The sequence below is a fragment of the Nycticebus coucang genome, chromosome 19 (assembly GCF_027406575.1).
Source record: "Nycticebus coucang isolate mNycCou1 chromosome 19, mNycCou1.pri, whole genome shotgun sequence".
NCBI classification, from domain to species: domain Eukaryota; kingdom Metazoa; phylum Chordata; class Mammalia; order Primates; family Lorisidae; genus Nycticebus; species Nycticebus coucang.
The window spans coordinates 12,808,402-12,823,950 of record NC_069798.1 but is presented as its reverse complement, the minus strand read 5'-3'; the positions used below and the strand labels follow the sequence as shown (position 1 = coordinate 12,823,950).

At 40.6% G+C, this 15,549-nt stretch overlaps 1 long non-coding RNA gene across 1 annotated transcript in view; it reads left to right on the top strand.

The window, feature by feature from the left end:
- LOC128571759 (uncharacterized) overlaps positions 1-8,193 on the top strand; it is a 68,532-nt gene extending 60,339 nt beyond the window's left edge. The window contains exons 4-5 of the long non-coding RNA XR_008375961.1: positions 7,663-7,861; positions 8,066-8,193. This is a non-coding gene — a long non-coding RNA (uncharacterized LOC128571759). The remainder of the gene's footprint in view (positions 1-7,662; positions 7,862-8,065) is intronic.
- Positions 8,194-15,549: the final 7,356 nt, after the last annotated feature.

Here is a 15,549-nt window from a genome sequence, read left to right as displayed (position 1 = left end):
CAGGCCAATATGAAGTTCTGAAATAGCATCAAACATACAAAATATCCCTAAAAAGAAAAGCCCGGGACCAAATGGTTTCACGTCAGAATTCTACCAAACCTTTAAAGAGGAACTAGTACCTATATTACTCAACCTTTCCAAAATGTAGAAAAAGAAGGAAGATTACCCAACACGTTCTATGAAGCAAACATCACCCTGATCCCCAAACCGGGAAAAGACCCAACAAGAAAAGAAAATTATAGACCAATATCACTAATGAATATAGATGCAAAAATATCTATACTAGATCCTATCAAATAGAATCCAACAACACATCAAATAAATTATACATCATGACAAGTCGATTTTATCCCAGTGTCTCAAAGCTGGTTCAATATATGTAAATCTATAAGTATAATTCAGGACATAAACAAATTAAAAACCAAAGACCATATGATTCTCACAATTGATGCAGAAAAAGCTTTTGATCATATCCAGCATCCCTTCATGATCAGAACTCTTAAGAAAATTGGTATAGAAGAGACATTTCTTCGCCTGTGGCTCAGGGAGTAGGGCACCGGTCCCATATGCTGGAGGTGGTGGGTTCAAACCCAGCCCCGGCTAAAAACCACAAAAAAAATAAAAAAAAGAAGAGACATTTCTTAAACTGATAGAGGCCATTTACAGCAAACCCACAGCCAATATTGTATTGAATGGAGTTAAATTGAAATCATTTCCACTCAGATCAGGAACCAGACAAGGCTGCCCATTGTCTCCACTGCTCTTTAACATTGTAATGTAAGTTTTAGCCATTGCAATTAGGGAAGAAAAGGTGATCAAGGATATCCATATAGGGTCAGAAGAGATCAAACTTTCGCTCTTCGCAGATGATATGATTGTACATCTGGAAAACCCCAGGGATTCTACTACAAAACTCTTAGAAGTGATCAAGGACTACAGCAACATCTCAGGTTACAAAATCAACATTCATAAATCGGTAGCCTTTATATATACCAACAATAGTCAAGCTGAAAAAAACAGTTAAGGACTCTATTCCGTTCAAAGAAGTGCCAAAGAAGATGAAATATTTGGGAGTTTATCTAACAAAGGACGTGAAAGATCTCTATAAAGAGAACTATGAAACTCTAAGAAAAGAAATAGCTGAGAACGTTAACAAATGGAAAAACATACCATGCTCATGGCTGGGAAGAATCAACATTGTTAAAATGTCCATACTACCCAAGGCAATATACAATTTTAATACAATCTCTATTAAAACTCCACTGTTGTACTTTAAAGATCTTGAAAAAATAATACATCATTTTATATGGAATCAGAAAAAAACCTCAAATAGCCAAGATATTACTCAGAAATAAAAACAACGCAGGAGGAATTACGCTACCAGACCTCAGACTATACTGTAAATCGATAGTGATCAAAACAGCATGGTAGGGCGGTGCCTGTGGCTCAAGGAGTAGGGCGCCGGTCCCATATGCCGGAGGTGGCAGGTTCAAACCCAGCCCCGGCCAAAAACCACAAAAAAAAAAAAAAAAAAAAAAAAACAGCATGGTACTGGCACAAAAACAGAGAAGTAGATGTCTGGAACAGAATAGAGAACCAAGAGATGAACCCAGCTACTTCCCGTTATTTGATCTTTGACAAGCCTATTAAAAACATCCAATGGGGAAAAGATTCCCTATTTAACAAATGGTGCTGGGTAAATTGGCTGGCAACCTGTAGAAGACTGACACTGGACCCACACCTTTCACCATTAACTAAGACTCTCACTGGATTAAAGATTTAAACTTAAACTGAAACTATAAAAATACTGGAAGAGAGTGCAGGGAAAACCCTTGAAGAAATCAGTCTGAGCGGACTGATTTATGAGGAGGACCCCCCAGGCAATTGAAGCAGCTTCAAAAATACATTACCGGGACCTGATCAAACAAAAAAGCTTCTGCACAGCCAAGAACACAGTAAGTAAGGCAAGCAAACAGCCATCAGAATGGGAGAAGATATTTGCAGTTTATGGTTCCGACAATGGTTTAATAACCAGAATTCACAGAGAACTCAAACGTATAAGCAAGAAAAGAACAAGTGATCCCATCACAGGCTGGGCAAGGGACTTGAAGAGAAACTTAAGAAGACAAGCGCACGACCTACAGACATATGAAAAAATGCTCATCATCTTTAATCATCAGAGAAATGCAAATCAAAACTACTTTGAGATATCATCTAACTCCAGTAAGATTAGCCCATATCACAAAATCCCAAAACCAGAGATGTTGGCGTGGATGTGGAGAAAAGGGAACACTTCTACACTGCTGGTGGGAATGCAAATTAATACGTTCCTTTTGGAAAGATGTTTGGAGAACACTTAGAGATCTAAAAATAGATCTACCGCCGTTCAATCCTATAATTCCTCTACTAGGTATATACCCAGAAGACCAAAAATCACATTATAGCAAAGATATTTGTACCAGAATGTTTATTGCAGCCCAATTCACAATTGCTAAGTCATGGAAAAAGCCCAAGGGCCCATCGATCCACAAATGGATTAATAAATTGTGGTATATGTACACCATGGAATATTATGCAGCCTTAAAGAAAGATGGAGACTTTACCTCTTTCATGTTTACATGGATGGAGCTGGAACATATTCTTCTTAGTAAAGTAGCTCAAGAACGGAAGAAAAAGTATCCAATGTTTTCAGCCCTACTATGAAACTAATTTATGGCTTTCATATGAAAGCTATAACCCAGTTATAACCTAAGAATATGGGGAAGGGGGAGAGGGATGGGAGGGAGGGGGAGGATGGGCAGAGGGAGGGTGATTGGTGGGATTACATCTGTGGTGCATCTTACGAGGGTACATGTGAAACTTAGTAAATGTAGAATATAATTGTCTTAATACAATAACTAAGAAAATGCCAGGAAGGCAATGTTAAACAGTGTGATGAAAATGTGTCAAACTGTTTATAAAACCAGTGTATGGTGCCCCATGATCACATTAGTGTACACAGCTATGATTTAATATTAATAAAAAAAATAATTCCTGCAAAAAAAAAAGAAAGAAAGAAAAAAACAGATAACTTACAAAGGATCAGGATTCGTGCAGGATCCAAAATACTGGGTGCATCTGAACATTTTGTGAAGGTATTTAGAAATTAGGTGGAAAGTTCAGAGCTGAATCAGAAGTACATAAACTAAGTAAACAAATAAAATTCAAACTACTTTGAACTCAAAGGTAAACAAGAAGTGTAAAAAAGGAAACGTAATCATTATTCATTATTTTCTACATGGTTAAACAATGAAGTGTTCACATGGTTGCAACAGTATCTAAAGATATAACCAAAATTACAAAGTAACTATATTAGAAGAATGTTTAAAAGAGTCTTAATTTGTGGTAGCATAGAGGGAGGAAAAAACAAGAGCTAAACTCTCATGTTACATAGCAGGACAGAATTGCACTAGTAAGGTTTAAAAAGCAAGAAATATAAATATGTTTCACTTAGAGACTTGGAGGTAAATCCGAAAATAATGACTTGCAAAGAGAAAATGGTTAAGCTGGGTGTGGGAAAATGTAAAGAGAAGTCTGAATACGGGCACTTTGTGGGGGAGGGGGTGTTTTTCTGGGGGTTTTGTTTGTTTTTTGAGACAGAGCTTTGCTCTGCCACCCAGGCTGGAGTGCAGGGGCACAAACACGCAATCATAGCTCACTTGTAGCCTTGAACTCCTGAGTTCAAGCAATCATCCTGGCTCAGCCTCCGAAATACTTGGAACTACAGGCACATGCCACCATGTCCAGCTCATTTTTCTTATTTTTTGTAGAGATGGGATATTGCATATTGCTCATGCTGGTTTTGTACTCTTGGCCTCAAATAATCTTCCCATCTCAGCTTCCCCAAAGTCCTGAGCCAGTGGGCCCAGACAAGGATCATTTTTTGTAATATGGCAAAAAGAATCATTTAAATCTAAGCTATTTGTATGAAGAACTTTTGTGTGTGTGTGTGTGTTTATTATTAAATCATAGCTGTGAACATTAATGCAGTCATGGGGTATGAAGAACTTTGATTAAAAAATGAAAGCTTGGGTGGAGCCTGTGGCTCAGTGAGTAGGGCGCTGGCCCCATATACTGAGGGTAGCGGGTTCAAACCCGGCCTCGGCCAAACTACAACCAAAAAATAGCTGGGCTTTGTGGTGGGCGCCTGTAGTCCCAGCTGCTCGGGAGGCTGAGGCAAGAGAATCACATAAGCCCAAGAGCTGGAGGTTGCTGTGAGCCGTGTGACGCCATGGCACTCTACCGAGGGCGGTAAAGTGAGACTCTGTCTCTACAAAAAAAAAAAACAAAAACGAAAGCTTAATTGAAAATGTAAAAACTCAAAGAAAATGTGTAAGGTATGATAAAGGTAGCATTTTGAATAAAAAGGGGGAATTGTGTCTCGGTGCCCGTAGCACAGTGATTATGGCCCCAGCCACATACACCGAGGGTGGTGGGTTTAAACCTGGCCCACGCCAGCTAAACAACTCCAACAAAAAAAAATAGCCAGGGCACTGTGGCGGGTGCCTGTAGTCCAAGCTACTTGGGAGGGAGGCTGAGGCAAGAGAATCACTTAAGCCCAAGAGTTTGCGGTTGCTGTGAGCTGTGATGCCACAGCACTCTACCGAGGGTGACATAGTGAGACTCTGTCTCAAAAAAAAAAGGTGGGGAGGAGGAGTGAAATATTAAATATCAGTGATTGCCTGTAATCCCAGCACTTTGGGAGGTTGAGGAGGAAGAATTGCTTGAGCTCAGGAGTTCGAGACCAGCCTGAGGAAGAGTAAGACCCGGTCTCTACTAAAAACAGAAAAATTAGCTAGACATTGTGGTGGGTGCCTATCATCCTAGCTACTCAGGAGGCTGAGGCAGGAGAATCTCTTGAGCCCAGGTGTTTGAGGTTGCAGTGAGCTATCACCACCCCTCTGTTCTAGCTGGGCGGTAGACCAAGACCCTGACTCATAAATAAATAAATAAATAAGTAAGATGGGAGAAACAGTGGCCATTTAGCAAAAGAATAATTTAGATTCGTAACTCACATCTTACATCAGGACAAGTTACTAATTGATCAAAATTTAATCCATCAAAGCACTAGATAAAAACCACTGGAGATTTTAACAAACAATGTCAGAATGAAGAATGTCTTTTTAAGAGTGATACAAAATCCGGGCGGCACCTGTGGCTCAGTGAGTAGGGCGCCAGCCCCATATGCCGAGGGTGGCGGGTTCAAACCCACCCCCGGCCAAACTGCAACCAAAAAATAGCCGGGCGTTGTGGCAGGCGCCTGTAGTCCCAGCTGCTCGGGAGGCTGAGGCAAGAGAATCGCGTAAACCCAAGAGTTAGAGGTTGCTGTGAGCCGTGTGACGCCACGGCACTCTACCCGAGGGCGGTACAGTGAGACTCTGTCTCTACAAAAAAAAAAGGAAAAAAAAAAAAAAAAGAGTGATACAAAATCCATGATAGAAAAATAAAAACAAAGACTAGTCTCTCTCTCTCTCCACCCCTGCCAAAAAAAGAAAGAAAAACAAAGATTGACAAATCTGGTTACATAGAAATAAAATGTTATCATAACCAGGAAACACTATAAACAAAGCTAAAATACAAATTAGAAAATGTATATATTACATGGAAAAAGATAATTTTCTTAATATAATATATAAAAAGCTACTAAATATCATAAGAAAAAATATCAACAATGCTATCTAAAATTAGGTAAAGGATATGACCTGAAGTTTACGGAAAAGGAAATATAAATAAACTTACTCATATGAAAAAATGTTCAATCTCATTACATAAATAAAATTGAAACTACAAGAAGATAGGGTAGCCTGGCTCGGTGCCTGTGGCTCAAGCGGCTAAGGCGCCAGCCACATACACCTAAGCTGGCAGGTTCGAATCCAGCCCTGGCCCACCAAACAACTATGATGGCTGCAACCAAAAAATAGCCGGGCATTGTGGCAGGCGCCTGTAGTCCCAGCTACTTGGGAAGCCGAGATAGGAGACTCGCTTGAGCCCAGGAGTTTGAGGTTGCTGTGAGCTATGATGCTACGGCACTCTAACCAGGGCAACAGTTTGAGGCTCTGTCTCAAAGAAAAAAAAAAAAAAAAGAAAGAAAAAAGAAAAGATAGGGTAGCCTACATATTATATTCACCTTGATAAAAAAAATGTTAACACTTGATATTGCCTGAGAATGAGGAAAAGTGAAGAAACAGGTATTTTTATGTATTCCAGGTAGGAGCATAAGTTGGTGTTGTCTCCAAGGGGAACAATTTGACCCAGTGATTGCAGTTCTAAAATTTATCTTGCAGCTGCATTCTGAGAATTGCAAAAGAATTCTTGGCACATAATGACCTCATCCAACCCCCTTCCCTGCCAAATGGTTGGAGACTATTGAGGATGTTGGGGGAGGATCCCTGCCCTAAGACACTTAGCCAACCCTAGCATGGCTTCTGTTAACATACAGTGGCACCCAGGGACAACCCAGTTCCCCTTTGAGTTCCCATCTGAAAGCTTAAGCTCAGTTTGCTCAAGCCAACACCTAAAGCAGGCCTTTGACGCCATCTTTCTTGGAGAATTTAGTTTTTAAAAGCTCCCACTCTTCCTGTGTCCCTTTGAGATTTACAGCCAGCCCTCTCCATCCATGGCTTCCACATGCATGGATTCAACCAACCATGGATCGAAAATATTTGGAAAATAAATTGCCTATACTAAACAGACCTTTTTTCTTGTTATTGTTCCCTAACCGTACAGTATAACAATTATTAACATTGTTATATATTGTATTAGATATTATAAGTAATCTAAAGATGATTTAAAGGATACAGGAGGATGTATATAGGTTGTATGCAAATACCATGCCATTTTATACCAAGGACTTGAGCACCTGGGGATTTTGGTGTCCTTGGGGTTCCTAGAACCAATGTACTATGGATAGTCACTGTATATGTACATATCTCCTATGACCTAGCTATCTTTCTCAAGGACCTGAAAGCCATTCCTTTGAAATGCAACCATTGGGAAGAATGGGACCTGTCTTCTCTCGGTCTCTGTGGAGAATAGAATCTTAACTTCAGTAAGTGCCAGGTGGCACACACAGCTGGCCTGATCATGGTGACACTGACCAACTTTCTTACCTGCTTCTGGTAATTTTTCACTTCCCAGACTCTACTTGGAGCACCCACTCTCTTCCTTTTCCTCGGCCTTTTTCTTCCTTGAAAATGCCCACTTTCCTCTGCACAAATCAGAATGGAGCTCAGCTCTTTTCGCTACTGTCACTATTTACTGAGTAAAGTGTTTTCACCACTTTAATATCTGTCTTTGATAATCTTCAGCAACTCACCCATGTTGAAAATGATATACATACAAGGTATTTCATGATAGCATTGTTTGTAATAGTCACAGATGGGTAACAACCTTTGATTGGTAAGAGTTCATCAGTATGGGACTGCTGGAATAATGTATAATGTTAATACATCTAAGCAAACAGTACTACTTGACCATAAAAAAGAAGGTCCTTTCTGAAATGATGCACATGTTGCCAAGATATGCAGTTAAATGAAAAAGTGCAAAACAGCATGTATAGTCACTATTATTTGTGCAGAAAGAGAAAAACTAGATATAGGTGATGTATCTTATGTGTGCTGGCAGGACACCAAGACACGGAGAACAGAGGTTGCTTGTTGTAAGGAGATGGCCCAGAAAGAGGGGAAACCAAGCAGCTGAAATCCAGAGGTGGCAGAGGCAGCAGGGTCTTGGGCTTTGAGGACTGAACTTCTGGGAGGTGATGGGCGACGTGTGCCCAGTTGCGTGTGGGCAGCACTGAATGCCGTCTTGAAGAGACTGAAAGGTAATTTCTGAAGCAGACAGAGATCAACAGGGCCAAGGCTAGTGGGCCAGGTGGCGGTGACCACAGAGACACAGGCAGCAGATCTGACGAGTCCTTGCTACAAAGTTGTAGAGATTTACCAGAAGGGAGGAAGCCACTTAGCAAGTGGGAGACTTGCTGAACCTCAGCTCCATTTTGCCAAGATAACCTTATTATATATTTCAGGATAGCATCGCATGGACTGTCTGAGGGACATGAAATATGCTGTTTGGATTTCCGGATGCTGGGAAGATAGTTGGCGAGGAACCCAGCTGTTGTTCCCTAACCACTTCCAGGTTGCACCACACTGCCCCAGGCTGCTTTCCAGCTCAGGACTGCACTAGGTCAGGAGGATCCTGCAGAATACGCTCTTAAGTTCCCCATCTGCCTTGCAAAACTTGCTTGGAATGGAGCCCCCTTTTTTTTTTTTTTTTTTTGTAGAAACAGAGTCTCACTGTACCGCCCTCGGGTAGAGTGCCGTGGCGTCACACGGCTCACAGCAACCTCTAACTCTTGGGCTTACACGATTCTCTTGCCTCAGCCTCCCGAGCAGCTGGGACTACAGGCGCCCGCCACAACGCCCGGCTATTTTTTGGTTGCAGTTTGGCCAGGGCCGGGTTTGAACCCGCCACCCTCGGCATATGGGGCTGGCGCCCCACCAACTGAGCCACAGGCGCCGCCAATGGAGCCCCTTTTTACTCAACCTTCCTTCCTTCCTCCTCTTCTTTCACAGGTACTAGACCAGCACCAACTTCCTCCCTACGCTGCTTCCTCCCTCACCTGTCCTGGGCATTTCTCCCAGTTGGTCTCTTGCATCTCTGACATTACCTGCCTGGTGCCAGAGGGCCTGAACTAACACAGACTCCTTATTTTACATTTCTGGTTTCCTGAACACTTAAAATATTTGATTTTATTTTTAATGACTGTGTTCTGAAATAGAGGTTTTATTAAGGCCTAGAAACAAACTGGAAAGAGATTTTATTCTAAATAGTGGGATCTAAAGAATATTTGGAGTTCACCTAAGGAATTCTCATCTGAAAAATGAGGATGAGAGGGCGACGCCCGTAGCTCAGTGGGTAAGGTGCCAGCTGAGTTCAAACCCAGAACACACACAGACCTTTGACATTATTCTGTCAAAGGACCACCTATTCCACCATATGGTGTCTGAGCTAGTGACATCCATGTAGTATTTACATATCCTTCTAATGTTCTTTGTACGAGTGTTAAATAATCAAGGTGAAATGCGATTGGCATCAAAGATAGCCAAATGAGGAGTGGTGAGTATAAGCAGCTAGTATCTGAAAAAAAAAAAAATTGTGATATTTACTTTCATTTTACATCCAAGCTTGTTTTTCTGCAAGTACTTTTCCTACACGTAGGTTATGCTACCACCAGATGGCAGTGCATTCTGGTGGTCTTTCAATTAACAGCCGGGAAATTAAATGGCTTGAGGATTCCCCATCCAGCCTGGCTGAAATTTAGCACTGCCTTGATCCATCCATTCATTCATTCATCCGACAAACATATTCATTGCCTTTAAAAAGAACTCTTGATAATTTTACAGTTGAGTTTAAAACAATATTGCCAGAACCATATTTAAAGATAACTAAAGGAGACCAGGGAGCAATGAAACAGATTGAAGTACACTGTCCTGCCCTGTTGGTATAGGTGTAGATGCCCCAAAAGTGGGTGCTGAGATGTTTTCAAGCACAAGGAATCAACCATTAGTTTTGATCTCAAATCAGGGAGGTGGTGAGGGGCTAGCAGATGATTCAACAAGGAAAACTTGAGAACCATTTCTTGGGGGTGGGATCATAGTTCTCAAATAATTGAAGGTCAAAGTTTTGAAAGTCAGGAATAGGGTGGTGTAGATGAATTTTGTCTACTGGCTTCCTTGTATATGCAGCTGGTTTTATACAACTCTCACACATACAGCTGCGGCCGGGGCAATTTGGTACCTAGCTTACCAGTTTTTAACCACGTATTATTATTTTCCTTGCACAAGAGCAAAGAGTTTTCTTGCTTACACATTTGCTACTTGTATACTTCTTTCTTGCACTGTTGTTTCTAGCCTAAGTTTCACCTGTATCTTCCGAGAGTTTTACCTTCTCTACTAGGAACCTTTGTAAGACTACCCCAAAACTAATGAGAGAAGTGGTCTGAGCACATCAACAGGGCAAAATTTGGTATCCTGTAATGACCAAAAGTTTGATTTTATTTTTTCTCTATGTAGTACATAGAGAGAATAGCATAAAATAGAGAGGGTAGCTTCCCTCTAAGGTAACGGCTTTTAACCTTTTATTTTCCCCACCCCTCCCCCTCTGCTTTTAACCTTTTAGAATCTCTCAATCAAAAATATGTGTTTTTTGTTTTTCTTTGCAGCTTTTGGCTGGGGCTGGGTTTGAACCTGCCACCTCCAGCATATAGGGCTGGCGCCTTACTCCTTTGAGCCATAGGCACTGCCCCCCAAATATGTTTTACTTCACAACTGCATCTGCCCCTGGCCTGTTCTCTGTCAAATCCACTCCTGCTATGCTGCTACTCTGTCACAAAGATGCTGATCCCAATATGCTGCATTTCTGAGGCTGCCAGGTTGTTAACTGACTTCTGGCTGGTTCTGAACTAGACCAGGCCTTGCCACAACACTGGAGGAAGAATGGAAAAGCTGGGATGATTTTCCCCATCTTTCTCTGCCTGGGGTGCATCTCTGACCGTAGCTAAATCTGCTTTCTGGCCCCAGCTCCAGCAGAAAGGGCCCCCCTGTAACTTCAGCTTTGTTAGCTGCCTCCAGCTCTGGGATCCAGCAACACTGTCACCTCTCTTTGTCCCTCCAGTCTAAGGGTATTAGTGGTTTCTGCTGTTGCTAATCTCTGATTGCCTCGCCTTCCCTTATTTGGCTTCTCAGCCTTTTCATCATTTGTGTAACCAGTATCCTGTATTAAATTGTTTTGTTAAACACACAATGATGATGGATTCTGTTTTCAAGATGCATTAATATGGTATATGCATGGTTGTGTATGAAAGTGAAATAAGTGTTTCACTAACAATATTCCTCTTCCTTGTGCAATGACTTATTTTCCTATTCTATTCTGTTGCACTTTTTAAAATTGCCGGTCACAATCTGCTAAACTGTGTCCACAACTCACTGGCTGATGGATTACCTCTCACGGATTTGAAGAATACTTTAGAGACTGTATTTATTCATTAGTTTTCTGTAGTCAGATTTCCTGAGTTATAATTTATGCATAATAAAGTCATCCTTTTTAGGTGCCCTTCATGAGAATTTAGACAATGTATTCAGAATATTTTCATCTCCAAATGTTCTCCTGTGCTGTTTTGTACATAACCTCTCCCTTTATCCGTAACCCTAGTAACCACTTATGTGCTGTTGGTCCCTACAGTCTTATCTTTTCTAGAATGTCATATAATAGGATCTTTCAGCATGTAGCCTTCTCAATCTGGTTCCTTTCACTTAGCATAATGCTTGTTAGGTTCATCCATATTTTTGCACAGATAAGTAGTCCATCCATTTTATTGCTGTGTGATTTTCTATTATATGGATGTACTGTGATGTATCCATCATTCACTTGTTGAAAGATGTCTTGGTTGTTTCCAGCTATTGAGGATCATGAATACAGCTGTCATAAAAATTTGTATACAGATCTTTGTGTGGACACATGTCTGGGCTTCCCTTGGGCACATATCTAAGAATTGGGATTGATGGGTCATAGGGTAAATATATATTCAACTTTATAAGAAAATACCAAATTGTTTTCCAAAATGGCTGTACATTTTGCATTTCCACCAGTGTTGCATGAGTTCCAATTGCTCTGTGTCCTTGCCAGCCTTTGGTAGTGTTAGAGTTTTTGTTGTTTTTTGTCATTACAGTTTTAAATTGCATTTCTTTAATGCTTAATGCTGTTGAACAACTCTTCATGTGCCTATTTCTCATTCATATACCTTCTTTGGTGAAGGGTTTGTTTAAATGTTTTCCCTAGTTTAACTGGATGGTTTGTTTTCTCTTTACTATTGTATGAGTCTGGACATAAGCCCTTTATCAAATACGTGACTTGTAAATATTGTATCCCATAGATGATAGTCTTTTAATTTCCTAACACTGTCTTTCAAAGAGTGTAAAAGGGTTTTTGCAATTTTATTAAATCCAATTTATCTTTTTTTTTCTTTTGTGGTTCATATACTTTCGTGTCCTATCTAAAAAATGTTTGCCTAAGATCACAAAAATTTTCCCCTATGTTTTCTTCTTCTAGAAACTTTATAGTTTTAGGTTACAGGTAGGTCTATGATCCATCCTAATTTAATTTTTGTATATCTTGTAAGATGTGGATTATGTTTCGTTTTTTATGCATATAGATGTCCAATTGTTTTGGCTACATTTGTTAAAAAGACTATCCTTTCTTCACTAAACACTTTTACTCCTTTGTCAAAATATATTAATATTTGTGGGTCTATTTCTATATTATCTATTTGTTCCATTCATCTATATGTCTGTTTTTTCATCAATTCCACATTGTCTTAGTTAGGCTAAGTGTTGAAATCAGGTTGTGTGAATGTTCCAACTTAAAAAAAAAAAAAATGTCTTAGGCGGCGCCTGTGGCTCAAGGAGTAGGGCGCCGGTCCCATATGCCGGAGGTGGCAGGTTCAAACCCAGCCCCAGACAAAAAAAAAAAAAAATGTCTTGACCATTATGAATTATAGTCAATTGGCTGGATGCAGTGGGCTCACACCTATAATCTTACCACTTTGGGAACTCAGGAGTTGGATACTAACCTGAGCAAGGATGAGACCCGGTCTCTATCAAAAATAGAAAAAGTAGCTGGACATCATGGTGGGCACCAATAGTCTGAGCTACTCAAGAGGCTGAGGCAGGAGGATCACTTGAGTCCAAGAGTTTGAAGTTGCTGTGAGCTATGATGCCATAGCACTCTAAGCAGGGTGAGAAAGTGAGAATTTGTCTCAAAAAAAAAAAAGTAGCCAATTTTAGAATCAACTTTTCAATATCTACAAAAATGTCTACTAGAATTTTGATTGATTTCATTGAGCTGAGGTCTACATCTCTTTTTTTATAATCTCCCTCATTCAGTGTCTGTTTTGAAAGGATTCAGGTAACATGGTATCATGGGTGGGAACATCAGAACACATTGGCACTAGCTTGGACTTTGACGATTTTTGTCAATGTGACCTTGACCTTTCTGTGCTCTGGTTTCCTTATCTGTAAATGGATACATAATACACATATTATTATTTCCAATAAGTTATTCTGAATCAACTATCTTTTGCATTGCTCTCAAAATTAACATTTTAGGCCAGGAGTGGTGGCTAACGCCTGTAATCCTTGCACTTTAGAAGGCCAAGGGAGGTGGGAGAATTGCTTGAAGCCAGGAATTTGAGGTAAAATAATTATTATATACTTGGAATTGTGTTGCCTCTGCCTAAGAAATATAAAAATGAATAAGAGGAGCTCTCAATCTATTGAAGAGATAAAAGACATTAACAATTTATAATACAATGAAAGGGGTACTGGAATTGAGATATTAATTCATTAAAATTTTTTGAATGAATTTAGTGATAGCATGTGCCAGACCCTATAGTAACTATTAAGAATAAGACATAGGCTCAGCACCTCTAAGTCAGTGGCTAGGGCACCAGCCAGATACACCAGAGCTGGGAGGTTCAAACCCAGCTCAGGCCTGCCAAACAACAATGACATCTACAACAAAAAAATAGCCGGGTGATATGGTGGGCACCTGTAGTCCCAGCTACTGGGGAGGCTGAGGCAAGAGAATTGCTTAAGCCCAAGAGTTTGAGGTTGCTGTGATCTGTGACTGTGAGCTGTGACACCACAGCATTCTACTGAAGGTGACATAGTGAGACTCTGTCACACACAAAAATATATATATGTGTGTGTGTATATGTGTGTTAATTGAGTATAATTGTTTTTCATAATACAGGTCAACCATATGAACTTCTTTTTAGGGGATCCTGTTTTACTCAATTGGGGTTTAGAGATATGCCCCATCAATAAATGCATTACAAATCTTCACTTACAAAAACCATTCCTAGTTCACAAGCTGTGCAAAAGCAGGCAGCTGGATTTGACCCACAAGGTATAGTTTGTTGAACTTTGCTCTAGGGAATCATTTCATGGTTTGGGGAAGGGGAAGTTACCTGATCATAATTTTGATTACATCAGAATGAGACAGACCAGGCAGTAGGCAAGACATAATAAGAACCTGATTAAAAATGGATGGGCTTGTTCAGGAAAGCAGCTAAAGTGAAGCATTCAAGAATCTTGAGTCAGGCTGGGCATGGAGGCTCACGCCTGTAATCCCAGAACTCTAGGAGGCCGAGGTGGGTGGATTGCCTGAGCTCTCATGTTCAAGACCAGCCTGAGCCAGAGCGAGACCCTGCCTCCAAAAATAGCTGGGCCTTGTGATGGGCACCTACAGTCCCAGCTACACGGGAGGCTGAGGCAAGAGAATCGCTTGAGCCCAAGAGTTAGAGGTTACTGTGAGCTATGACACCACAGCACTTTACTGAGGGAAAGTGAAACTCTGTCTCAAAAAAAAACAGAATCTTGAGTCAAGGCAGAGTTGGATGAAGCAACCTTACCAGTCAGATGGATATACACCCTTATCATAAGGAGAGTGTTTGCTCCCTTGACAGGTGCAGGCCCTTTTACTTGTACAGGGATCAGAGTCCAAATGCCTTTTGGCAAGTGTTGCCTCTGAAGCAGAATAAGAAAAGCTAAGAGAAATTCTAGAATAAAACATTTGAAAGATGAACTGACTAGGCAAAAAGAGAGGAGGCCCTTTGAGGGCACTGCAGAGATCTTTTGAAAAGAAAAGAATAATCTCCTTCTGAAGCTAGTTTTGTAGCTACATGAGTCATCATGTCTTTGCAATCCATTCTGTTTGGTTATATAATCTCTTTAGCTGGGTCAAATTCTCGGCTAATAGACATCCTAATAATCAATAGCTTTTAATGCTACATTTGGTAGCTACTATTATCAAGTGAAGATTCTTTCCAAAGCATGGCAATTATGAGCTATTGAAGACTTGTCTGTAACTCAAACCTTGTTTACTTTGGAACCTAAGTTGAATGTGTGGACATATTTCAAAGAACAAAATGACTGGGCCACAGAAATTTGCTCACATGAAAAAAAAAAAAAAGAAGAAATTTGCTCCCATGGAGGACAAACAATCCTGCTTAGATAGTCACTATTAGGGAAGAGGGATAGTTCAGAATATGGCAATGAGCATTGGTTAAATTGTTCTCTAACCCAATTCACACAGTCTATGCTTGAGTCTTATATGATTGGGAGAAATAAGAGTGAAAAGTAAGTTGAGAGGGCAGCGCCTGTAGCTTAGTGGGTAGGGTGCCAGCCATGTGCACCAGGGCTGGTGGGTTCAAACCCAGCCCGGTCCTGCTCAAACAAAACATAGCTATGCATTGTGGCGGGTGCCTGTAGTTCCAGCTACTCAGGAGGCTGAGGCAAGAGAATCACTTGAGTCCAAGAGTTTGAGGCTGCTGTGAGCTGGGACACCACGGCACTCTACTGAGGGCAGCATAGTGAGACTATGTCTCAATAAAAAATAAAATTAAAAAAAAGTGAATTGAGAGATTAAGAACCCTAGGAATTAGTGATTTCA